At 44.8% G+C, this 26,425-nt stretch overlaps 1 protein-coding gene across 1 annotated transcript in view; it reads left to right on the top strand.

Moving 5' to 3' along the window:
• LOC147716750 (dehydrogenase/reductase SDR family member 4-like) overlaps window positions 1–26,425 on the top strand; it is a 254,741-nt gene that overhangs the window by 20,957 nt on the left and 207,359 nt on the right. The window lies entirely within an intron of this gene.

Raw genomic sequence — 26,425 nt, 5'->3', positions numbered from 1 at the left:
TGTTCAAAAATCCTAAATTAATCCTTAAGTGTCTTTATTAGTACTTCTCCATAGTTAATATCAAAATAATAACAATTCCCAATTTATGACATCCAATGCATTTCGGCAGGGTCTCCCGCCTTCATCAGGGAAATGGTTCTGAAAATCCAAAAAACTTTCAATCAGTTTCAAAGCCCACTTAAATCAAATGAATGAATCAAACAAGTTAAACACATGATTAAATAAACATTGCAATCAATTTAAACATAGTGCATGCTCATTCCTGCGAGTATTTTTAGCGGTCTGTTAATGTCCATTACTTAAATTCAAGACAATCCAGTAATTGTATGTTAAATGTAACTCGCATTATCAACCTAGTTTGGTTTCTAAATCACTGTCGCTCGTTGCGCTTCCTATATCGTATCTTTAAACACACGGGAATACAATACTATGCCGCCCCACCTCATAAGGTTGCTGGTTGCACTGCCGTTAAAACCTGTTTCTTCTATACCTCTAACGTTGCATACTGTTTTAAACTCTACCCTTACCTCGGCTTGTTTCTGATAAGTAAGCTCTTCTATATTCCCTACCAATATGTTTAGTTGAAATTTCCTTTAAATTTTCCTTGACTCTGTATTTGTATTCTCCAATTGTGCTACTTGGTGTTCAGCTACTTTCACTTGTGCCCACATGGCTTTCTCTTTTAACTTATTTTGTTTGGCATCGATTTCTTCACTACAATATTTGGCTTTTCTTAAAACATCATCTACAGTACTTGATTGCCATCCTATCATACTATTCCTAATCGTGTCTTCAATTTCTGGTCTCAACCCATACACAAATCTATATGCAAAATGACTCATGTCCTTTTCGCTCAGTTCCAGATATCCACTGTATTGCTTAAATTCTAACTACAATCTATACTACTATTATAAAGGAAGAACTTTGAACCTTTGAGGCGGGTAAACTCAGGAACCACAGTGCTAATCCACACACCCGATACATCGTTGTAATCGTCAGGGTGTGCAGATGGACATAGGCTATATAAACGTAATAAATATACGTTATTAAAAAAATTTACCAAAAAAAAAAGTAGTCTCTTGGAAGAAGCGCCGGCCGCGACGTGCGTGCCCGACGTGAGGAACGCGGGGAGGAGCGGTGTCCAGGAGCGCGAGGAGGACCGGCGGACATGGCGCGGGGAGGAGCGGTGAGGAGCAGCGAGGAGCGGCGGACAGGCGGTGAGGAGCGGCGGACAGGCGGGGAGGAGCGGTGAGCGGCGGATGAAGTAGGTTATTTATTTATTTAGGAGCGGTGAGCGGCGGAAAAATGAAGCAAAAATGAAAATCGTGAGCAAGAGGAAGCAAACGGAGCATTACAAAAGTGAGCCAAACGGTGCATTACAGGAGGAAAAAGTTACGTGTGCAGGTTACAAAAGCGTACATCGTGAGCACGAGGAAGCAAACGGAGCATTACAAAAGTGAGCCACACGGTGCAGTACAGGAGGAAAAAGTTACATGTGCAGGTTACAAAAGCGTAGAAAGTAAACATAGAGGTATAGGAGGAAAAAGTGACGTGTGCAGGTAGCAAGAGGAAGCAAACGGAGCATTAAAAAAGTGAGCCAAACGGTGCTTTACAGGAGGAAAAAGTTACGTGTGCAGGTTACAAAAGCGTACAAAGTAAACATAGAGGTATAATACTGCAATATATGGAGGAATGCTCCGGGGGACCCACAGACAACGTCGGGGCGGGCGGGGGCCCTGAAGCCTAATTGCTCCCAGAACAACGTCGGGACGGGCTGCTAGTCTTTCATAAAATGAATGTACAGATTCTTTCAGCTCCTCTGTAGGTCTGTCTATTTTAACCCAATTAGTTTCTATTGGTGGAATTTTATTCTTCAAACATACTATTACTTGTTTGTACTTGCGCATTACTTCAGGTGATGGAGCACCTGTCACTTTATCACGAGGATATTCTTCCCTCGGCCAATTTACAGATATTTTACACTCAGTCCACAAATCTGCTGGCTCAACTATGTCAAATAGTCCATCCAGATCAACCCATAATACTTTTGAAACCTTTACAAATCTGTCCACCTGTCGATACCATTCTACTGGTTCCTCTCTCAATCTGGGAAAATCATTTGTAAATGATAGTATGTCCTGTCTACTCCAAGGAACATGCACATATCCTTCTCCTGGTATTTCTCTAATAGGAAATTTATTTACTGTTGTTTCTTTTTCTCTGACTGGGAATGCTAATGTAGATTTATCACTAGCCTCTTCTTTCTTCTTTGCCCATTTCACTCTCCAATTATTTACATCTCCCCATTTTCTTAGCAGCACAATTAATTCTTTTATTTGAGTTATTCTTCCAGCTGTATTAATATTTTCAATGTCTTTTTCTGAAAAGTCTACTCTATACGTCTTCTGCGATGTTTTAAATTTTGTGAAATCTACATTTAATTCACTGGCACATCCTTCCAGCTGATCATGTACAGATTTTGTTTTCCATGTAATACGTTTACACATGAACATCAGTTCATCATCTTGATAGGCTTGATAGGCTGTCTGTTTCAATTGTTCCAATGATTAATTCTTCCATATTGACCTTTAGTCTAGCAACATCTAATACTTTGGGTTCATTCTCTTTTAATTTCAAAGTTTTAATCCAATCACTTAATTCTTGGTCCGGCTGACCTATCGGAGTCTGTGTTAAGTCTATTTTCTCTATGCTCTTTTCAGGTGTAACAGAATCAGATTCTGCAATGGGGTGCATATTTATAGGGTGAACTCTGATTAAAAGTCAAGTCAGGCGGATTTACATTACTTGTCTGTTTTCTGACAAGTCTGGATAAATATTTTCTTTTGCTTTTTGAAAACTTTGCTATAAAGGGATTGTTAAACTTGGGTCTTTTATTCTTTGGTTCTCACACACTGGGATTACAGGTCCTATTGTTACTGGGACTGTTACCGCTTCTATATTTCTCGTAAGCTCTTGTATCTTTTCTGTCAATTCATTTGTAGATCGTATATACTCAGCAGTACTAGTTTGTTCCTCACCTCGTTTTTCTACTCTATTCACACTTCCTCTTTCATCATTCTGTTTGGGAGTACCAGTAAGTCTTGTTTCTGTCATTAAGGTGTTTGGGTTATATCTCACTTTTACTCTTTTTGGTACATCTCTAAAATTTGAAAATTGGCCTTGGGGTTTCATTAATTCTATCTTCTACTGACGGAGCATTAGGTGTAGTCCATAAAGAACCTGGTTGATATGGTGGCGGTCTCCTATTTAATATCTCTTGCAGCACAGCATCCTCTGATTCACTATCACCATAACCTGTTTCCATATTTTTCTTCTTCGCTGTACATTTCCGCCCTTCATATTCATCCACTAGTCTAACTGGATACATCACACATGTCTGCATTTCTCCATCTGCGCATTCTACTCTCATGTGTCTCTCCTCATAATCCACGCAATCTACCTCTTGGTCTGATATGCCTTTCTGACCTTTCTTGTTCCATTTCATGCATCTCATCTTCCCATTCAACTAGAGCTTCAAATTGAGTCGTTCTAGGTCTTGGTTCAAGCTTCATCATCCTTTCTCTCAAATTTCGTAAAACTGCCACATTAAAAGATCCAACCTCTAGAAAAGCTAACGCACCATCATTCCTGGTATACCTTGCTCAATTTTCTAACCAAACACATGTATGGTAACCATATTTCGACAACATATAGAAAGCAGGCGTTTTCGGTGGAGGAAGTAATTTTTCCTCTCTTGTTACTATCGCCTTATCCTTCACAAACACATTTTTCAATTTCTTAAATCATGAAGGTTTCTTCTTTTCCTCTTCGTAATAGTAATCCATTTGTCTGTAAATTCCCTGTCTTTCAAAAGATCGCATACTTCTCTGTTGCTGTTCCGTAACACCGACCTATCACAGCACGGTTTACACTAGCGTACCAAGTAGAACAAGATTGTAATTGTAATTGTAATTGTAAGATAGTTTTTATAGAGCGCATACTATCGCTCCAAGGAGCATCTTGGCGCTGTAGTCCGTAGCCTAGAATGGTGGGCCGGTAAACACTACTCACATCAATTTCATAGTACCTGAGGGATGTTTAGAGCTTAGACTAGCTGTTTGCTAACCGTGTCTGGTAAATTAAAAATCCAGGTTTTCAGGGCCTTCCTGAATTCGAATTCAGTCGAGATTTGCCGTAGGCTTTGTGGGAGTTTATTCCAGGCTTTAGCACCAAGGACGGCCAGGGATCTTCCTCCTTTGGTGGCTAGTCTAAATCTGGGGATCGTTAGAAGACACATGTCTGATGACCTCAGGTTCCGACCTGGTATGTATGGCTTGAACCGTGGGAGCAGATATTTAGGCCCTATTTTGTGGTACGCTCTAAAAGTAATTACCAGTATCTTAAAGAGCACTCGCTTATGTATGGGGAGCCAGTGTAACTGTTTTAAGGCAGCGGAAGCAGAAGATCTCCTTGGAAGATTAAGCACCAGGCGTGCAGCAGCATTTTGGACAACCTGCAGCCTATGTAGGGTAGATCTATTCACTCCTGCATATATGCTATTGCAGTAGTCCAAGCGTGATGAAATTAATGCCACTGCAACTGTCTTCTTTGCTTCTAATGGGATAAAGTTAAAAAACTTTCGAAGACCACGTATGATGTTGAAACAAGATCCTGCCACTGCAGCCACTTGCTGTTTAAAACAGAGTTTTTCATCAAATCTGACTCCCAGGTTACGTGCGGATAGTACTGTTTTTGGCGGAATTTCCTCATTTGGGGGCCACCACAGCTGGGGGGAAAACAGATTTTGGGGACCCACAGGGAGAATTTCAGTCTTGCCCGTGTTGCATTTCAGATGGTTAATCTTCATCCAGTTAAAGGTTGCAGTGAGGCATTTTCCAAGATTCTCCTCCGCACTTGTGGACTTGCTGTCTAAAACTAAGATGAGCTGAGTATCATCTGCGTATGATACTGTACTGATGTTAAATGATGATATTAACTCAACTAAAGGTGTCATATATAAATTAAACAGCACCGGGCTTAGCCTTGATCCCTGGGGTACACCTGTTGGATTTGATTTTTTTGCTGATAAATACTGTCCGAGGACAGTAATCTGTTTCCTGTCCACAAGGAGATTTTCCATCCATGCCAAGGCCGTGCCCCTTATGCCCACCGTAGCTAGACGGTTGATCAGTATCTCATGCGAGATCGTGTCGAAGGCCGCCGACAGATCCAGGAGAACTAGGACAGCCCTGTCCCCCTGATCCATGGCGGCCCTCAGTGTCTCAGTTGTGTAGAGGAGAGCTGATTCTGTTGAGTGGGAGGCTCTAAAACCCGATTGATTGTGGTGTAACAGATCCTCATCCTCCAGAAATTTGGTCAGTTGTTTGTTTACAACTGCCTCAGTGAGCTTAAAAAGGAATGGTAGCAATGAGATTGGCCGTAGGTTTGATAGAGTGGTGGGATCGGCCATCGCTTTCTTCTGTAGGGGTTTAACCGCCGCTAATTTCCATTCCTGAGGGATTTTGGCTGATGCAAGCGAGGAATTTATTATGTTATTAATAATCGGGTTCACTAGATCAATCAGAGAGTGTAGTATCTTGGGGGGGCACGGATCAAAAGGAGAACCGGATCTTCCAGTCAGGATTGCCTGACGGCTGTCTTCCAAACTAATTGGCAGAAATTCAGTCAACTCCGCCCTTCTGATATCTGGGTCTAAAGTTCCTATTTTATGTCCCATCAAAGGTGTTGGGAAGGCTTTTGTGAGCTCCTGGACCTTTGCCTCAAAATAGTTCGCAATGGAGTCGCAAAGGGTCTGAGAGGGGGGGATGTCTTGCCTGGTAATCTTTGGATTTAGGAAGTCATCCACTATTTTAAAGATCTCCTTCTGCTTGTTTTCTGCCGACGAAATTGCCTCAGAGAAGAATGCTTTTTTGGCGTTTTTAATCAGCACATGATATTGATTTCTTGCTTCTTTGTAATTTTGTCGTTCTTCTATTGTGTATAAGCGTCTCCATTTCCTCTCCAATAGTCTGACCTCAACACGCTTCTCTCTAAGAGATTGTGAGAACCAAGGTGCTATTTTCTTCCTTTTTTTTGACATGTTCTTTGTTCCCTTGGTACTAATTAATTCTAGGCTAGTCGTGATCCACTGATTAAAGGTCTCATTGTCTACCTCAGTGTCCCCCGTCAGGGTGGGTTTACCCTGTTCCATAAGATTCTGTAAGTCCGGGTCCTGACTAATTTTACTCCAGTCGTGTTTATATTGGGGAGGTATTATTAGCTGCCTTTTGTTCGCTGGTTCTTTTGTTATATTTAGTTCCAAGGGTATCAGCATGTGGTCGGTCCATGTCTGAGGGCATGGTTTATTTGCCTTAAGGGTCATTTGATTTGTACAGATACAGTCTAGAATATGTCCGGCTTCATGAGTAGGGTCTCTGTTTAATAATGATAGCCCCCACATATTAAGAAGTTCCTGAAACTCCCTAGTATTTGGGTCAGTAATTATGTCCAAATGGAAGTTTATATCACCCAAAATAGTAAAATTTGCGTATTTAGGGATGATATTACTGAATGATTCGGAAAAACTCTCCAGAAACTCCTTATGAGAGCCGGGAGGGCGATATATTAGAGCTCCAGAAAAGGTATTAGAATCATGTGTATGAAGACAGAAGCCTAGACACTCTGCTCCCTTGACATCAGGGAGGTCGAAGGTGGTACACTTTATGGTATCTCGGTGCACAATAGCAATCCCTCCTCCTTGTTTGATTTGCCTGTCAGAACGTTGAATATGATAACCCTGTGGTAAGGCGTTGACCACATCCGGGGTGCACCAGTCCTTCAGCCACGTTTCTGTGACGAAGAGCCAGTCAAGGTCATTCTCTTCGATCATATCATGGATATGTGCGGCATGTTTGCACATGGATCTAGCATTGATTAAGCCTCCCTTCATAGTTTTGGGAAATCGGGGTATGGTTTTATATTTTTCAGGGATTATAAGTGGGCCGCAGTACCTGCAGAGAATCGGACCATGACAGTTGGCTACATTTATGGTATTTAGACATTTCTCATTAGGGATGTTTAATGAGAGTAGCTCCTCTCTAGTGTATGGGGTTGCAGGAGTATTTTGACCAAGGGGAGGGGCCCTGTGCCCGGCCGCGGCACGGACGGGCACAGACGGGCTTACCTCTGGCGCACCTCCGGCGCAATTGTGGCGCGCCCGCTGAACGCGTCCGCTGCGCGGAGCCATGGCCGTTTGAATTTATATCGGTGACTCACCCAAGATGGCCGCCGTAGTCACTTCCACCCGAGTCCCTGGAATCCCAGCCCGAAAATCGGCCGGAAATTCTGGGGGGAGGCAGCGTTTGCTAAATATGTCACACTAAAGTGCTAAAGTGATTTTTAAAACTATAATCTGCACCCTTACATCGGCGAGATTACAGCGTCGCAATTAAAATCGGCGCGCTGGTGTTGGGGAGGGGAGCGGACACACAGGGTAAGTACTAGTATTACAAGCAAGGATTCAAGTTATAAGTCAAGCGCCCGGCTCAAGCCTCAGGCGAAAATTGAGCAGTAGTCTCTGGAAATGAGCTCCTGCCTTCAATTTATATCGGTGACTCACCCAAGATGGCCGCCGTAGTCACTTCCACCCGAGTCCCTGGAATCCCAGCCCGAAAATCGGCCGGAAATTCTGGGGGGAGGCAGCGTTTGCTAAATATGTCACACTAAAGTGCTAAAGTGATTTTTAAAAATATAATCTGCACCCTTACATCGGCGAGATTACAGCGTCGCAATTAAAATCGGCGCGCTGGTGTTGGGGAGGGGAGCGGATACACAGGGTAAGTACTAGTATTACAAGCAAGGATTCAAGTTATAAGTCAAGCGCCCGGCTCAAGCCTCAGGCGAAAATTGAGCAGTAGTCTCTGGAAATGAGCTCCTGCCTTCAATTTATATCGGTGACTCACCCAAGATGGCCGCCGTAGTCACTTCCACCCGAGTCCCTGGAATCCCAGCCCGAAAATCGGCCGGAAATTCTGGGGGGAGGCAGCGTTTGCTAAATATGTCACACTAAAGTGCTAAAGTGATTTTTAAAAATATAATCTGCACCCTTACATCGGCGAGATTACAGCGTCGCAATTAAAATCGGCGCGCTGGTGTTGGGGAGGGGAGCGGATACACAGGGTAAGTACTAGTATTACAAGCAAGGATTCAAGTTATAAGTCAAGCGCCCGGCTCAAGCCTCAGGCGAAAATTGAGCAGTAGTCTCTGGAAATGAGCTCCTGCCTTCAATTTATATCGGTGACTCACCCAAGATGGCCGCCGTAGTCACTTCCACCCGAGTCCCTGGAATCCCAGCCCGAAAATCGGCCGGAAATTCTGGGGGGAGGCAGCGTTTGCTAAATATGTCACACTAAAGTGCTAAAGTGATTTTTAAAACTATAATCTGCACCCTTACATCGGCGAGATTACAGCGTCGCAATTAAAATCGGCGCGCTGGTGTTGGGGAGGGGAGCGGACACACAGGGTAAGTACTAGTATTACAAGCAAGGATTCAAGTTATAAGTCAAGCGCCCGGCTCAAGCCTCAGGCGAAAATTGAGCAGTAGATACGTCTCCTTAGTGCTTAACCAATAGTTTCACTGCTTTTCGTGATGCACCAATCAGCTCTTACTCTGTTTTGGTCACGAGGATCAATCCCTGCGCGACAATTTTGACGTCACTAGCGCTCCGGCTTTTGCAGCGCCGACTGACCCCTCCTTTACAAGGTTTGTAGAGAAGCCGTATTTACAAGATATAGAACTGAATCAGTTTAATAACTTACACAAAACAACTCCATTCGTCTGTTTCGCTAAAACAAAGTGATAGATTTTCAATCGATCAAGTATCCTGTAGAGTTACCACAGAATTTTTTACTTGTCGATAAAGTGTACGTTTCCCATGTTCAGTTCACAAACTTAGACCTTCTGTCAAACAACAACGAAACCGTTTCTCTAGGAATAAGATGCATACAGAGACCTCAATGCTCCTTAGAGTCTAACCCAGAGTTTCACAAGAACGCATATTGCTATTTCATTTACACACATTCACACGGAAAATCCCTATTCATTCATACAATAATTCTGTATTTCCAGTAGGCAGTGCTTACCTCTACCCTACCACAGAATTTCTCTATCGTTAGTAAAGTAGCACATCCCTCTACTTTACCCTTCTTGCAAGCTCGGGTTAAGTCCTACTACTCTCCCAGCGATAAGTTTTAAAACAGAATACGCAATGATCCCTATACTTGAAAGCTAAACTTTCATAGACTGCCCTCGCTATACATTTATCCTTTCACACCTAAGGTCCCTAAACTTGTGATCTGTGACAACACCACTTGTGATATGTGCAAATACCATGGTAGTATACGTCGCTACCTTTTGAAACAGACTATGCGATGTGCGACTTCACTTGCCACACTTCCTCTGCCTGCACAGTAACCAGCTTCCCACAATCCTCGGAAGGCTTTTCAGGACTACACATAACGTAATACAAACTCAACAGATGTTAGTCATAATTCTGTACATAAAACCCTTATCACTTTGTACACAATCCTAGCTAATTCTATAGAAACCAATGCTCTACTACCAAGTTATATTACTGATGCAGCGCTACTCCGGAAATATTTTCTAAAACCATATCACCCTCCCTGAAGTACCAAATCATACATCTACTCATCAGTGGGGCCCATAACACTGCGAGTTTCTCATAAAACACTTACATCCTACTTCATGGATCAGTGCAATTCAAAGGAGAGCTGCTGTATCATGGCGGAGTGTCTAAATGAAAACCAAATATTTATACTATTTACACCTGTAGTTTAAATGAGTTTTACCATGGTTCTTTAACAAGGCATTTTATTCAGACACACCAACCATTATTCAGACACACCAACCATTATGGTCATTATATCTGCTAGTAAAAATTAGACGTAGGAAAATACAAGTCCAGCTTAATTCTCCATTTATCTAATTTTTATTAAAAGCAAAGTTTAGCATGTCTGACAGTTTATTCGCTTTAATTATTTCTTTATTCAAAGTAACTTTTAAAAGGAAAATTTTATTTCAAATAGTCATTTTCATTTATTTCAAAAGACTCAGAAATAGACATTATTATTTAGATTTCAGAACACAAGTTTTAGCAAAAGACAGATAGTTCCCAAAATTAATTTTCTACTAACTTCCCTAACTAATAACCTCATCTAAGGCTCAGTTCTCATTCAAAGAAACAAACATTTATTCAAGAAAATCTTACATCTCCGGAAAATCAGCAGTCCGACAGCATTTCAGGAGGAAATCGAAAAGAAGCATAATTTTAAGTAGAGTCAGGGTTTTTATACACTATTTCACTAACTTTATCTATCTAAAAAGTAACTATCAACACAAACTCGGTTTCTGATTGGATAAATTTGGGGTGGATGAGCATCACTTCATCATTTTAACATTCGATCCCGTTGTGTCAGCTAAAACTTAAAGGGTCCTTTGTTTAAGAAAGTCTGCAGCCTAGTCACATCCTCCACTTGCAACTCCTTGTACTTTTTCCATGTTCAGTAACTCAAACGTCCATCCTCTTGGCAGGCATACTGGCCTTGAACTAGCTTTGTTCATGTACAAGCAGCTCGCATTCAACTCGGACTTGGGTTGCGCATGCTCAGTTCATCGTCTATTCGCAGTTAATAGAGCAGCCATATTTTCACTAGGCCTCACAGGCCAGAACGGGAACTATCATAGTAACAAACACAAAATAATGTTCATTATGGAACTAAAGCGCTTCTGTTTACCCCCCACCCCATACTAAGGTTTCCCTGTTAGTTATTACCTAGCAAACAAGCGACATAGATGCAATTTACACTCACATATCCTTCGGTTTCTGCCACAAAAACATGCACAAAAAGCACATTTATGCTGTTTTTATTTATTTCGAAGCTTTGCATTAATTCACATCACAACAACAACATTAATTAGTTAGTTATATTTCTTCATGCAAGCAGATTAGTATTCCCACGTGTATATGTGTGTGCATTCTATACTACTTAGTTAATATTTTCAACACCACACAATTAATGAAGGTTATTGTTAAGTGGAAATGATTTTACGAGGGGTATACAAAATTTTGTTTTCCCACCTCGCTCCATCAACAGCAATTAATAAATCTACAATTTGTATATGAAAAGTAAAACAATGCACATCTTCAGTGAAAGTACCGAAACATAAATTGGTGAAGGACAATGGTATATGAGCATTCAAAATTGAGTTAATGTGTCTCCATACTTGTAACCAAAATTGGTATGTATTGGAACATTAAAATAAAATATGTTTAATATAAGAAACAGATGCAGGGCAAGACCAACAAGATGGCGCTCCTAATCTTATATAAAGAAGCAGTAGTAATTAGAAGGTGATTGTAAATAAAAATGAGTTTGAGTTGTTTTAGCAGCACATTATGTCTTGTGAATTTTAAGCCATACTTTGTTCCATAGTGGAATGGGAGAGGAGTTATAAAAATCGGCTTCCCATTGTAATTCTAGAGTTGATTTCTGGCGGTTTTTACAGGGGGAGAAGTGAGGTGTGTTTATAAACGAGAGGCAGTAGGGCAGTTAGCAGTAGTTTTGGTATAAGTGAGGTAGCTACCGTCCATGCCTGGACCTCGCCCAGCTCCAGGACCCCTGGACCCCACGAACACCATGCCGCCTGACACCGCCACGATGCCAGAACCCTCCAAGCACTCAACACCGAACGATCACACACCTGCTTCCTGGCCACCCTGAGGCGCACCCACGGAGCTGTCACCTGTCAGAACTGCAGTTTAACAAGCATCTACCCCACCATGCTGCCTGACCAGGAAAGAACCCAACCACCTCAGATGCATCCTTCTCAACACCCGCTCCGACCGCAAACACGCCGTTGAACTCTGGGACCTACTCGACAAAACCTCCCTAGACGTCACCTTCCTGAGAACTATATGAACCCCACCTCGGCACCCGACATAGCCATAGCCGTCCCGGAAGGCTACATGATCCCCCGCAGGGACCGCACCAACGGAGCAGGGGGAGGAATTGCCATCGTCCACAGGAACACTCTCAGAGTCTCGACCAACACTGACAACACCCTCAGCACAGCCGAACACCTGCACTTCCAGATTCACACCGACCCCAACACCACCCTCAGAGAAAAACTCATCTACAGACCCCCGGACCCCGATCACAGTTCAGCGACTCCATCACCGACTTCGTCAGCACACAAGCCCTCGCCTCCATGGACTACATCCTCCTCTGGGACTGAACTTCCACCTCGAGAACAACAACAACACCATCTCCACCACCCTGATGGACAACCTAGCCAACCTCGGACTCTGACAACTCGTCACAACACCACCCACTTCGCCGGTCACACGCTTGACCCCATTTTCTTCGCAAGCCCCCACGTCTCCTTCAACCCTGCCACATAACTCCACTGGACTGACCATCGCTGCATCCACTTCACCTTCAAGTAACCCACCATGCACCACCGCACCCAACAGATGACTCGCAGCTGCTGGAGCAAAGTCACCGAAGACCAGCTAATCACCACCCTTGCACAGAGCCCACCCACCGACCCCGACACCGCCTCCCGCAACCTCAGACAGTGGATCAATGACTGTACCAACACCCTCACCCCGATCAAGAAACCATCCAATAGTCACACCAACAAGAAAGCCAGCTGCTTCACTGAAGACCTCCGGGCCTCCAAGCTAACCTGCCCAAAGCTGGAGAAGATCTGGCTCCGTGAACGAACACCGGACCGCCACACAGCCCACAAGAACGCCACCCGCAGACACCATCACCTCATCAGATCCGCCAAAAGGGCCTTCTTTAAAGACCACCTAGACAAAAACCCGCACAGTAACATAGAGCTCTTCAACATTCTGAAGGATCTCTCCAACCCCAGCTCCAACACCAACGACGTCCCATCCTCGCAAGACCGCAAGACCTGTGCGACTCACTGGTCACCTTCTTCCACTGCAAGATCGTAGACATCCATGACAGCTTCAATGTCACGACCGCCCGACAACCACTTAGACCTACACTCCCACGACCACAATCTGCACCAATCGCCTGCTCTCCTGGACCAACATCAACGACGACGACACCATCAAGATCATGAACACCATCCACTCCAGATCTCCGTCAGACCCATTCCCACACCACATCTTCAACAAAGCCAGCACAACCATTGCACCCCATCTCCAGAAAGTCATCAACATCTCCTTCGAGACAGCAACCTTCCTGGAGAGCTGGAAGCATGCTGAGATCAATGCCTTACTCAAGAAACCCAAGGCGGACCCCAAGGACTTCAAGAACTTCCGGCCCATCTCCCTGCTCCAACGAACAACTGACCCGCTACCTCGAGGAGAACAACATCCTGGACACTTCCCAGTCTGGGTTCCGCAGCAACCACAGCACCGAGACTGCCCTCATCGCCACCACCGAAGACATCAAGTCCCTGTTGGATAACGGAGAAACGGCGGCCCTCATCCTCCTGGACCTGTCAGCCGCCTTCGACATGGTCTGCCACCACAGACTATGAACCCGCCCCACAAGAGAATGCCCTGGACTGGACCACCTCCTTCCTCTCCAGCAGAACACAGAGCGTCCGCCTTCCCCCCTTCCGCTCCGAAGCCACCAAGATCATATGCGGCGTACCCCAGGGCTCATCCCTCAGCCCAACTCTGTTTAACATCTACATGGCACCGCTCGCCCACGTCACCTGTCGGCATGACCTCAACATCATTTCCTATGCCGATGGCACCCAGCTGATCCTCTCCCTCACCAAGGACCCCAACACTGCCAAAACCAACCTTCACAAAGAAATGAAGGCTGTAGCTGAATGGATGAGGAACAGCTGACTGAAGCTAAACTCGGACAAGAAGGAGGTCCTCATCCTCGGATCCACCCCTTCGACCTGGGACGACTCCTGGTAGCTGACAGCACTGGGAACCGCCCCAACACCCACCGGCCATGCACGCAACCTAGGGTTCATCCTCGACTCCACCCTCTCCATGACTAAACAGGTCAATGCCATCTCCTCCTTCTGCTTCAACACCCTCCGCATGTTCCGCAGGATCTACAAGTGGATCCCCACTGAAACAAGAAGAACGGTCACCCAGGCCCTTGTTAGCAGCAGGTTGGACTACGGAAACGCCGTCTACAGAGGAGCCTCGGCCAAACTCCTTGTGCTATAGAACCTCCATAAGTCCTCAAAGAAATTACTGATATAAGACAAAGTTGAGGACAAAGACATTGGTCAGACAGGTTACAAAACACCATCTTTTGGGGAAAGGATCACCAAATAACCTTATGCCATATATGATGAGACATAATACAGAAAAATGGCTCAGGCAAGCAGTGCCAGTAATACATGTGCCACTGGTAACACTGGACCACTCTTAGGCACTGTTAGAGGCTGATTACGAGTTTGACAGTGTGGCGGTGGGGCGGCAAAAACTGCGTGGGAACTGCCCACAATATTTCTTTTTTTGTCATTGGCTTGTGATTCCTTTGCTGATCCCACTGCAGTGCCGATAAAATAGGCACTGCTGTGGGATAAAATAGAAATTCTCTAGAGCAGTACTGAAATTTGAAGATCCAGCACTAATAAATACATACAATAATCTCCCTGTTTTACAAGGACCACAGAGGCTACTCACGATTCTGAACTTACACATATGTAAATCTATATATGTAACTACACAGCCGTTTGTAGTACATTTATGACTTTAGACACAATCTGAACGAGAGCACTTGGAGCCTTACCAGAGCGTCCCTGTGTGGGGACAGAGCAAGGAGAGCCACGCAGACCGGACAACGCACAGCAGACCCAGAATCCCGCCACCAGTCGCGCCGCCGCCTAGGGACTACGTTTCCCATCAGGCTCAGCGGCGGCGCGTTCCCCGACGCAGTTGAAGCGCCGGGAGGGGCAGTACAAGTGCGAGAGCCCTCAGCGTCGCGGGACGCGAGCGGGACGCCCGGGGCTAAGCCCGGGCAAAGGGCGGGCCCTCTGTGGCCCTCAGAGGACCTCCGAGGACGGGACGGGCCACCCCGCTGACATCCTCCAACGCAGAACATTCCCCAAGTAAGTCCTCTACGCACGCTGTCCCTACAGGAGAGTGTATCGTCACTCCCCTACAATGTCCACAAGGGGCAGTCGCAGCAAGACCGCAGCAGGAGCTGGGAAAGTTACAGGGCCAATTGACAATTTCATCTTTAAAGCCAATGAAGCAATTGATCACGGCATTTCATTGCTGGAGCGCAGAGTATCCTTGGAACTGGCCCAAGCCAAACGTTCCTCCTTGGGTCTCCTCGCCACAGCAAATACACCTAACAGGAATAACTTTGCCGATGGCGTCTCTGTAGTTAGTGCTAGCGCAGAGATCCATACCATGCCTAACACCGTGGACCTATCAGTAACACAACTCCTCTCTGACTCCTTACGGAGTCTGGAGAAATCACCTAACTTAGATGTTACTGATAATTTTAACACAGAACTGGATCGTGCTACAAATTCTATTCCTGCAATGAGTTTTCCTGAGAACTCGAATATAATACCTATTGCAGAGTCTCAAGTACTTCTTACCTCACTAACTGAGACCATACATGATCTTGCTACTGACCCAATTCTGTTTATAGATCCCGATCCTATGGCTACAAATTCTTCCCCTCCACGAGCCTTAGTTACTACACATATACTCGTGGATTCAACCCCTAACTCAAGAGCAATGCGAGGGTTAAGGGAAGGAGCGGTACAGAAGCAGAAACCGCCCCAAGGCCCAAATATACCTACACCCAATAGAAGCCCTCTTCCTCAAAGAAAGCAGGGGAAAAACCCACCTAATAATAACCAAAAAAAGGCTTGTAAAAAATCTAATGCAGGATTAAGTAATAAAGGAGATCCACCCTCTAAGGAGGGGTCATATAATGACTGCTCTTCAACAAATCAACTTATTACAAAAGTGGGGGAAATTATATCTGCCCATCTTGCCACCATTGAAAAGAGACTAGGGAATATGGAAAAACAACTTAATGAATTAAGCGCCCTAGTCAAAAGCCCGTTACCCAAAGTTACTCCGACCTTAGTGGCAGCAAAACCATACAATCAACCTCCTTCGGGGCAAGCCGTGAAAAAACTAGCCCCAGCCCCCAGTATTACACATAAGCAAAATCTACCCCCAAAGGGAGACACGAATAAGCCAAGCACACCCATACCCACCCCAAACACAATCACACAAGGGAAACAACCCAACCCAACACAATCAAAAGGGGATACTACTAGCAACTCTAAGGACAGGAATAAAGGCAATCAAAGAAGATTCCATGCTAATTTGCCACCCGGATCTAGTCCATATGTAGTAGTAATGACGGGCGTCCCTGAGATACCGGACAACATCGAAGAGCCACCCTGGTCTCTATTAAATAAAGTTAGTTTCTGGTTGAATAACAACAGACCCCTACCCGTATACTGTAGGAGTAAAATCCTAACAGTTAGAAGAGTACCATGGGTGGGCCGAGAAATACAGAAAACACACGGTGATTGTGTGATTGTTAACTTTGACGATCCACGCACTGTAGAACATATTTGTTCTTGGAGAAATGAGGGGCATAGCGAAGGCATAGAAACAAGACATCTCTAGTTTTTCTACCCATCTAGGAGACCCATTCATCACCCTAATGCCTTTGAGAGAAACTGGTGCCACATGGGGCAAGAAGTTGAGGGAAATAACTGGGGTGAGTGGGGGCTAGACAATAACTACAGACATCCCCACAGGAACATACCAAGCAGAGATGCCTATTGGGGTATACCAGTTTTTAATAGATTCAGCAGCCTCGATATGGTTGATTGACTTCCCCCATCTTTACCGGGGCTGCTGACTACTGAACTGGAGGGAATAAAACAGGGATGCCCCGCTGAGTTAGATAAAAACACAGAGATGGCCGATAAGGAAACATTAGGCACCCAACTGGCCCAGAACCGCCCGAGACTGCCTCCAGTAAGGGAAGATAAACCAACGGAGAACACTATAGGATGTAAAACAATCATCCCACCAGACCCACATATTCATAAAAACTCTGATAGTGTACTAACGATTGTTAGCTGGAACGTAGCCGGACTCCAACAACGGGTAATGGACCTGGAATGGTTAAAATTCATATCTAACAAAGATATTATAATGTTCCAAGAGACATGGGCTACTTCGGAAATAACCATAGAGGGCTTTGAATGCTATAGTATCTGTGCTCAAAAGCCAGCCTTTGGCCGCCCCATGGGAGGCTTGCTGATCGGGTTCAGAACAACTCTAGGAGGGGCTATTAGGCCAATACCAACTAAGAGCCTAAATATCCAAATCATCGAGTTTACCTGTAGATCATCGGTACATCTGATCAACTTTTATAATAATGATTTCCACTCGATCCCCAATAAAAATTACATAGAGCTATTCGAGACCATAACAAGGATAACTGAATCACCTAAGAACTGTGCAAGCAACGGGATCATCTTAGCCGGAGACTTTAATGCTAAATTATCAAGAACTAAAGCAGGCACAAACCAACAAGATAGGGCTACTAAACGTGGGAATGAATTGGAAAATTTCATAAACACCCATACCCTATCAAATATAATGGATTCATTCATACATAGAGATACTGCTTACATTCCAACCTTCAGAGGGAGAGATTTCTCCAGCACAGTAGACTACATCTTCACCTCTGTGGAACTACTAGACAAAGTTATCCAAGCTGGAGTAGTAGAAACAGCCTTTGGCGACCACAATGCCTTGAATTCAGCCTAAAAATGGGCCCGACCCAAAAACCTTCCCGTATCCTGGGAGCAAGAGATATCACGACATCAACAGATAATCTTAGGCTAAAATGGAAAGGGGTGAACTGTGAACCCATTATGGACATAATCACAAACAACCACCAATCAACAGTCGCTTCCTGCCTACTCACGGATGGAAATCACCACAGGATAATAGAAGATTTTGAAAACTTGTGCCGTGTCATTAAAACCCTTCTAACAGTCCCCTACAGGAAAAACGACGACGATCCAAGATGGTTCGACAGTCGCTGCTCAGCTGCAAACAAGGCACTTCGTAAGGCACTAAATTCTAAACCGAGAGACCTTGTTGATGTACGGACCGCCAGGCATGCCTACAAAACAGCCATAGGGATAAGGAAGGCTACAATGGTAGAGGACCAGTGGAAAGAACTATCAATCTCTGCTACTATGGGAAACAGCACAACCTTTTGGCCCGCGGTAAGGAAGATGCGGGACATGGGGAAACAATTGTCACCACTCAGCTGCACCATTTCAAGTCAGAACTGGGAGCAGCACTTCTCCAATATATATGCTAATCCCGCTGCTCCAGTAGAAAACCTAAATTTTGATAAGCTGAGCCCACTTGACATAACTCTGGGGGAGGTTCTACTGGCCATTAATCAAAGCCTGGGGAACAAGGCACCTGGCCCAGATGGCTTCCCAATTGATTTAATCAAACACAGACCAGAATTTTGGGGGCCAATTCTGACTAATGTTTTTAATAACGTACCGCTGGGTACCATCCCTGCTACCTGGTCTACAAGCACAATAGTGCCTATTTACAAAAAGGGTGAAAGATCCGACCCTGCTAATTACAGGCCCATCTCACTCTTAGATAACACTCTGAAAATCTTGGGCCGGGTGTTATACAACAGAGTGAATGACTGGGCAGAAGAAACAGGGGTGCTAGATAGTTGTCAGATGGGCTTCAGAAGCAGGGTCGGGACAATAGAACAATGCCTGAATCTCAATCTTATAATAGGCAAATACACCATAGCCAAGGCTGCTCCCATTTACTTAGCCTTTATGGACTTGTCGTCCGCATTCGACCTTGTGAATAGATCGAAATTGTGGGCGACACTTCTTTCCTATGGGCTTGATGAACCTCTGGTATATTTTTTAGCTTATCTACATGCGGACACCAAAGCCCGGGTACGGATCGGAATGGAAGGCGAAACTTCGGGGGCAATAAAGGTAGAAAGAGGCGTCAGACAGGGGTGCGTTCTAGCACCCCTGTTATTCATTATCTACATAAATGGCCTGAGCGATTCCCTGAAAGAGACGACAACGGATGTCCCGAAAATCCAAGGGAACTTGTTACCCGCACTCCTCTACGCCGATGATGCGGTGATCATGGGCTTAACACCGAATGCTCTCCGTGCCCTGGTCAAGAGCTTTTCCCTTTTTATGGAGAAACTGGATCTAAAGGTGAACTTTAAAAAATCATTTGTTATGACCTGTGGGCCAGGGGCTAAACAATTGAATTCCATCTCAATTGGATCAGAGAAGCTATACTCCACCAAATCATTCCCTTATTTAGGCATGGTCTTTGCTGCGAACGGCCTGTGGAGTGGGCACCTCGCCCACGCCACAGGCAAGTTCTCAAAGGCCATAAATTCCATCCTTGCCTTGCCACGACCAAGAAGGTCTGAAACAACCGGGGCAATTATGAAAATTTACAAATTGCAATGTGTCCCGGTTGCAACCTATGGAGCAGAAATTTGGGGGATAGTGAACCCATCCAGCCTGCAGATAGAAGAAAATCGGTTGTGTAGAAAAGTCTTAGGAGCTCCGATTGCCTCTTCTGGGTACATTTGTCACGCCGAGCTCAATCTGCCCTACATAACCGACTTCATTTCCACGCGACCTGCAATATTTTGGCTATCGATCTGGGCTAATGAACGTGCCACTTTAACACAGGACATTGTGTCTGAATGCCTAAACTGTGACAAAGGCATGAGCATTCCATGGCTTCGGGCCACAAAGGAAAGTCTGGACAGTATTGGGAAAATCAATCTTTTCAACGACCCTGCCCAGATTAAGAAATCGGATAAGAAGGACACACAAATTGAACTTTATGCCCTCTTTAGGGAAAAGAGGTTGGAGATAGAACTACAAAAGCAAACTGTAAAAACTTATGTGACCAATATAAATAATGATCTATCTCCTCAACGACTACCTTTATACCTAAGACTCCCTCTGACCAACTGGGAGAGGTCGCTGTTATTTCGCCTAAGAGCTGGAACCGCAAAATATTCACTCTGCTTTCCCATGGGCCACAGCACATTGAACTCTGGACGCGAGCTAAGCCCCTGCCCCTGTGATGGTCACAGCAGACAAAATGAACTGCATTTCTTTTTTCATTGTAAATTTTTTATGAAGTACATCAAATGGTTTTTAGTTCCATATTTTAAAAAACAAAGGCCCGTCTCCCTAAATCAATCATATCTTATGTTCTTAAACTTAGATAATGTAGATCTGATTTTTCGTGCCACTTCATTCCTGAAAGTCATATTCCATGCACGGAAATCTATGGAATCTCCCTGAAATGCCTGCACCCAAAAAGATTGTCTCCTGTGTAACAGCACCCTGGCTATCTATCATGTACACTGGAATGCACTTTATTAACAATATTTTTACTGTTTACATGACCATTGCTGCTTTCTTTTTAATTATTTTTATGCTAATTCTGTATAACCATTTTTAAAGATGTATTTTTTATGCTTATGTGACTTTTATGGATTTGTTACAATCCGAATAAAGTTTTCTTTGAATTGAATTGAATTGACTTTAGGCTACTCACCATTGAAGAGGTGTAAATTTACTTCAAATTGCAGGTGTACGTGTCTCCGTCCACCAAAACCAGGGGGTGGAGCCCAATTGATTAGTGTAAAGTTACTGTTCAAACCTAGGTAGAGATCTCTTCCTCTGGGGCAGATAACTCCCTGTACTAAAGTATACCATAAGTTTATTAGGTTAAAAAAAAGGAAAATATTGTTTGGATAAATATTAATGTAAATTAATGTTATATATTTAACTGAAATGTAGAACAAAGTACAAAAAGGCTACAGCACTATTAACTTATTTTTGAGTTTGCAAACAGGCTCCAAAGGCTAGTACACTCCTCACAATCATTTCACTCAATGTGAATGGTCTGAGGCATAATATAATCTGAAAGTTAGTACTCTTATTCGTAGGGTCCATATGGCCTGACATAACTCTGCTCCAAGGAAACCACCTAACTAAAATGATGTGAGAAACTGAAGCAGGAATGTGTAAAGAAAATATCATTTGCATGTAAATCAAACCCCATTAAAGTGTATTTTACAAAGTTATCTTGTGTGCCGTGTGAGCCCCCATTTTTTGGCTGACTGGTACTGGTGGTAATTGTGTCTGTCTGTCCCTGCCTCTGCTAACCAGGCCCAGGGCCAGTGTTATGTTGAATTTGTAAAGTTCTGTTATGTAAAATTCCTCCCAAAATCGACTTTGGCGCGAGGAGCACTGTAGAGTGAGGGTCTACACTATTTTAGCATATTCAGGACCCCTAAAGTCTCCCCTAGGTGTCCCAGGGGTGGGGGTTATGTAACTATAATCAGGCCTTTATAAAAGGTGTTTGGGGGAAGGGTCATAAAGCATGATGTTTCAGAGGGGGATAGGACAGGCAGGGAATGCCAGAGCCATCTACCCACCAGCGTCTCTGACTCAGCCTGATGGCAGGCATAAGGCAGGAATTTGGAGATGGCAGTGGGAGAAGAGCTATGGAAATAAGCCATACTGAAGGTTGGTTTATCAAGTTCTTGCTCCTCTGCTTAGATTTCAGCCATACTGAATTTTAGAAGAATAGTGCTTTCTGGGAGAAGAACATGCTACACTTTGGAGGAAGTGGTCATGCTCTGGAGTGTTGCCCTGCACCCCACTGGACAGGAGTGCTCCCCCCCTTGACCCCAGAGGACACTGAATAAATATGTGAGAGGAGCAGAGCCTCTCAGATCGCCTGCTTGAAACTAAGAGAAGAAGGCTTGCCAAGCTGGCAGCTTGATTTTTACCATTAGGCCCTGCATTCTGACTGACTGCACCTGCTGCATTATTTGAAACGACATCTCTTACGTTTGCAAATGGGGCAATTCTGCAAATCGTCCTGTTTACGAATGCAAAGTTGCTTGACAGATGTGGCTCCATATGCCGTTTAGTTTCTATTCTCACTGAGGATTTGAAAACACACCAGTTTACTCAACTGGTATGCACTCCCACTCATGTTCTGTGTCACTTGTTAAATCAAATTTTTTCTAATTCTGCTGGAGTGACAGTGGGCACTCAGACTCCTGTGATATGGTCTGACCACTGTTAATCATTTTCAAGTTGCTTTGACCTATTCCAAGTCCACTCTGAATGGTTGCAAGCAGAGTAGGTTGCAGAACTGGACCAGGGTGACATCTGTAACTTTCACATAGGCCTTGAAACATCCAATTTTAAATGAGTGTGTTGATGTGACAAATCAACAAGTAGAGAATTGGATTACTGAAGCACTTGGCCCGATGCGCCCCTGGCATACTGGTTAGTGAGACGAGCGAAACCTTCACCAAATGGTTTAATGAGGAACTTAATGCGTACAGGTCTTTTTTTGCATGAGAATGTCCTTGGTGCAAAAAGTATGATGTTGTGGACAAAGAAACTTACCATGAGACTCTGAGGGATTACCATAGACAGATTGAAGACACATGAAGCCTTTTCTATGCTAATAAGATCGAGTCAGCCCAAAACGTATCCAGAGACCTTTTTTTCCAGGGTGAAATCTTTATCTTCTCTAGAACGGGTGTCTCCGTTTGTCATCCCCTCTGCGGAGGGTTGCAATTTGATTGCTCAGTTCTTTCTTGATAAGGTTGCCAATATCTATACAACTTTTCCAGACACAGTTAGAGATGCTCCATGCTCAAAAACATGGTTCCAACCATTGGAATCTGATACAGGACTTTCTAGCTTTCATTTACTCACTATATAAGAGCTATGCTCTTTGCTGCCGAAGGTGAAATTGGGCTCACCAGCCGACCCTGCCTTACCTCCGATGCTGGATCTGGGCATGGAGGCTATACCCAGAGTTTGCAATAAGTCTCTGGAACATGGTGTGGTGCCCTAAAGGTGGAAACATGCCACAGTAGTGCCACTCCTAAAAAAGCCTGTCCTGGACCCTTCGAAGTCTGAATATTTGAAGCCCATATCTCTCCTTCTGTTTTTTTCTAAATTAGCTGAAAAGCATGTTAACACTCAGCTGATGAATTTTAATGAAGCTCAGGACTTACTGCATGAGACCCAGTCAGGTTTCCGTCCACAGTATAGCAAGGAATCAGCACTGTTGCTATCTGCTGAATCCCTCAGAACTATTGTGGATGGTGACAAAACAGCTGTATGGATTATGTTGGACCTAAGTGAAGCATGTGATACCTTATTTCATGTCTTCTCCTTTAACAGCTATGGAAATGTGGTATAACTGATCTAGAGCTACGCTGTCTGACCTCCGTCCTTCAGGACCGCACCTTCCAGGTGGCTCAGCAACCCTTTTCATCTGAGATTTTTCCTCTGTAGCAGGGGTGCCACAGGGATTAACTTTGTGCCCTAACTTGTTCAATCTTTACATGTCCGCCCCCTAGCAGATGTCATTGAGCATCAAGGTTTCAACATCGTATCACACTCCAATGACACGCAGCTCATCATTACTCTATTGCAGCTTGGATTAGATCCTGTCTAGTTGAGTTAGAAGAATGGATGGACAATAGCTGCTTAAAGATTAATGCCAGAAAAACTGAGGTACTGGTGCTAAGAAAGCAACACACTATCTGGTCCACTGCATGGTTGCCAGACGTTCTCGGACCAGTGCCTAACCGTAGGCCAATACTGGAAGCTGGAAAATACTTTGGCATTCTGTAAATACTGAATAAAATCTTGGGGTTTCTCCCTGAAACAGCTAGGAAATCGATAGTCCAGGCACTAGTTATATCTAGGTTGGTCTACTGTAACATGCTGTATTTTGGTATATCTCAAAAAAGAGCAAGTGAACTTCAGAGGGTGCATAATACAGTCACATGCTTGCTGCTCCATCTCCCTAGATGCTCATCCATGGGCCCATCCCTGCACGAAACTTCATTGACTTCCGATACGTAAAATAACTGCTTTTAAAGCTATGTCTTTCCAGTAGCAGCTGCTACCGGACAAGGGAGATGGGGTGTCAAGGGGGGGCGGTTTAAAAATAAGGACTTACCTGGATCAGCCGCCTGCCACCTCTCCTCCATCCTCTTCATCTTCCTTCTTCCTGTCTCCAGTCCCAGCCAGCAGCAGAAAGCACCCGGGCACACAGGCTCCCCTGAGCCAATCACAATGCTGCAATGCAGTGTTGTGATTGGTCTGAGCGCCATGGTTCAACACTCAGACGGGGACAGGAAGCCTGTGCATGTTCCTCACCAGGCTGCATAATGCAGCCTGGTGGGGAACATGCAAGGCGCGATTGACTGTTTGGCCAGCCCCAGAGGGCCAGCCAAACAGTTGTGAGCACTTAGGTAGTGCAAACCACTCATCCCCTTGCTCTGCTCAGCCACTGACTGCAATAGGAAAAATAAAATGATAATAATTTTAAGTTATTATCATTTTATTTTTCATTTTGAGCAGTTGGGCAGCGTTCCTCCGCCTTAGCGGCGGAGCCGCCACTGTGTGTTTCTGTCACAAAATTCTACATAGGAAAGGACCCCGATATCTGGCTTCATTAGTGAAGCCAGAGGGGTGAATGTATGACATTGTTCTGCATTCTGTCCATCAACTGTTGTTTTTGCATTTGTCACCCCGAGTGGGATGGGTATGCTCAGACGTGAGTCCGTTGCTCTCCACCCCACTGGAGTCAAGCTATCCTGGCTGAAGACGGCTGATAGCCAAAAACCGGTCCTAGGATGCTTGATTCCTGTCCAGGAAAGAAATGGCCTGGCAGTTCGGGCTGGACTGTTCCCATGAGGCACAGGGTCAAGGCTGATTTGCATATAGCCGGTGTCTAACCCAGGGTGGTGTGGAGTGCAAAAAAACGATGGGGTGAATGTATGACGTTGTTCTGCATTCTGTCCATCAACTGTTATTTTTTGATTAGTGAAACCATATGAACCTGGAAGAAATTTGAGGTCTGCAGGGGACCCACTTGTTGAGATCCCTCTGGCAGTGGTGGCTGCTACTTGACAACAGTGGGGGGGCGGGTCACGGGGGAGAGAATAACAAAAACATTTTAAAATTCTTTTACCTGCCTACCAGCTGCTGCCTCTTGGTCCTATTTGCCCACTTCCAGAACTCCAGGTGCAGGAACCGGAAGCACCCAGGCTTTCAGACATCCCTAGGAAATCACCAAGCTGCTGATAGCAGCATTGCGATTGACCTGAGCACCATGATTCGGTGCTCAGCCGGAGACTGGGAGCCTGGGCACGTTCTCCACTGAGGCTGTGCAACACAGCCCGGTGGAGAACATGCAAAGGGCGCATGACGGTTTGGCCAGTCAAACCGTGATGCGCACTTAGAGAGTGCAAGCCGATCCTCCCTGTGCTCTGTGGGCTGTCCAGCCTGCCCGCCCCTACAGAGGAGTACTGAAAAATAAAATGTTAATAACAAGCTAGCTGTTATTATTATTTTACTTTTTACTGTGGGGCGACAGTCCTCCGCCTTAGCAGATGAGCCACCCCTGCCCCCTGGTCAAGAAAACACAGATTGGAGGAAGCTCTTTAGTTTTTTTGCCTCCAAAATATGGAACACTTTAAACAGATCTAATTCTTGATAAGTTGCTGCAGTTAGACCTCTATAGCCAGAGTAAGAATCCTTAATGCGGGGACACTCTGAGTGGAGTAACCAGGCACTTTACAAATCATTTGTTATTATCAATATTACGTCATTAGTGGGCCTGTGAAGAACTCTGCCAGGAGTAAAGACTGCTGTTTTATAAGGAATGGCTTTTTGCCTGACTCTTGCTTTGAAGGAACTACTCTCTGCTTTGCTGATCTGTCCTGCAGCCTGCTGATCTCTGCCCTGCTGAGGACAAGGAATGGACCCATCTCACTTGAACCCAGAGTGACTCCAAGGACTTGTTTGCTTGCCCACTGTTGCTGAAGACTCAGGGCTATCAAAGACTTCCTACAACCCTGCGCTTCTGCTGGACTCTGCCATGTGTGAGTCCTACCCCGCCTGATGTGCCAATCCAGTCCTGGGCCTTGGACATGGGTTTCTTCAGCTGTTTTTCTTCAAAATCGACACAGTGATGACTTCGAGCCGATCAGAACCGCCGCAGTGCCCTTTGAGGCTGACGCAGTGCTGATCTGAGGACATCCCGGCTTGACGACGACGCAGAACTGGATGATGATGCAGCGCCTGTATCATAAGGGGTTGTACACCGAAGCCCTCCCCAACTGCGTAATTCAAAACTGATGTATTGCCTGCATCAACGATGACGCATCGCCTCCCCTGCTTCTCACATCGAGTCTTCGACATCGACAATTGCTCCATCCAAAGTACTTTGTCAGCAGAACC

Source organism: Lissotriton vulgaris, chromosome 5, assembly GCF_964263255.1.
Source record: "Lissotriton vulgaris chromosome 5, aLisVul1.2, whole genome shotgun sequence".
In the NCBI taxonomy this organism is placed as follows: domain Eukaryota; kingdom Metazoa; phylum Chordata; class Amphibia; order Caudata; family Salamandridae; genus Lissotriton; species Lissotriton vulgaris.
Note: the sequence above shows the minus strand (reverse complement) of the source record. Positions and strands in the feature narration are given on the sequence as shown.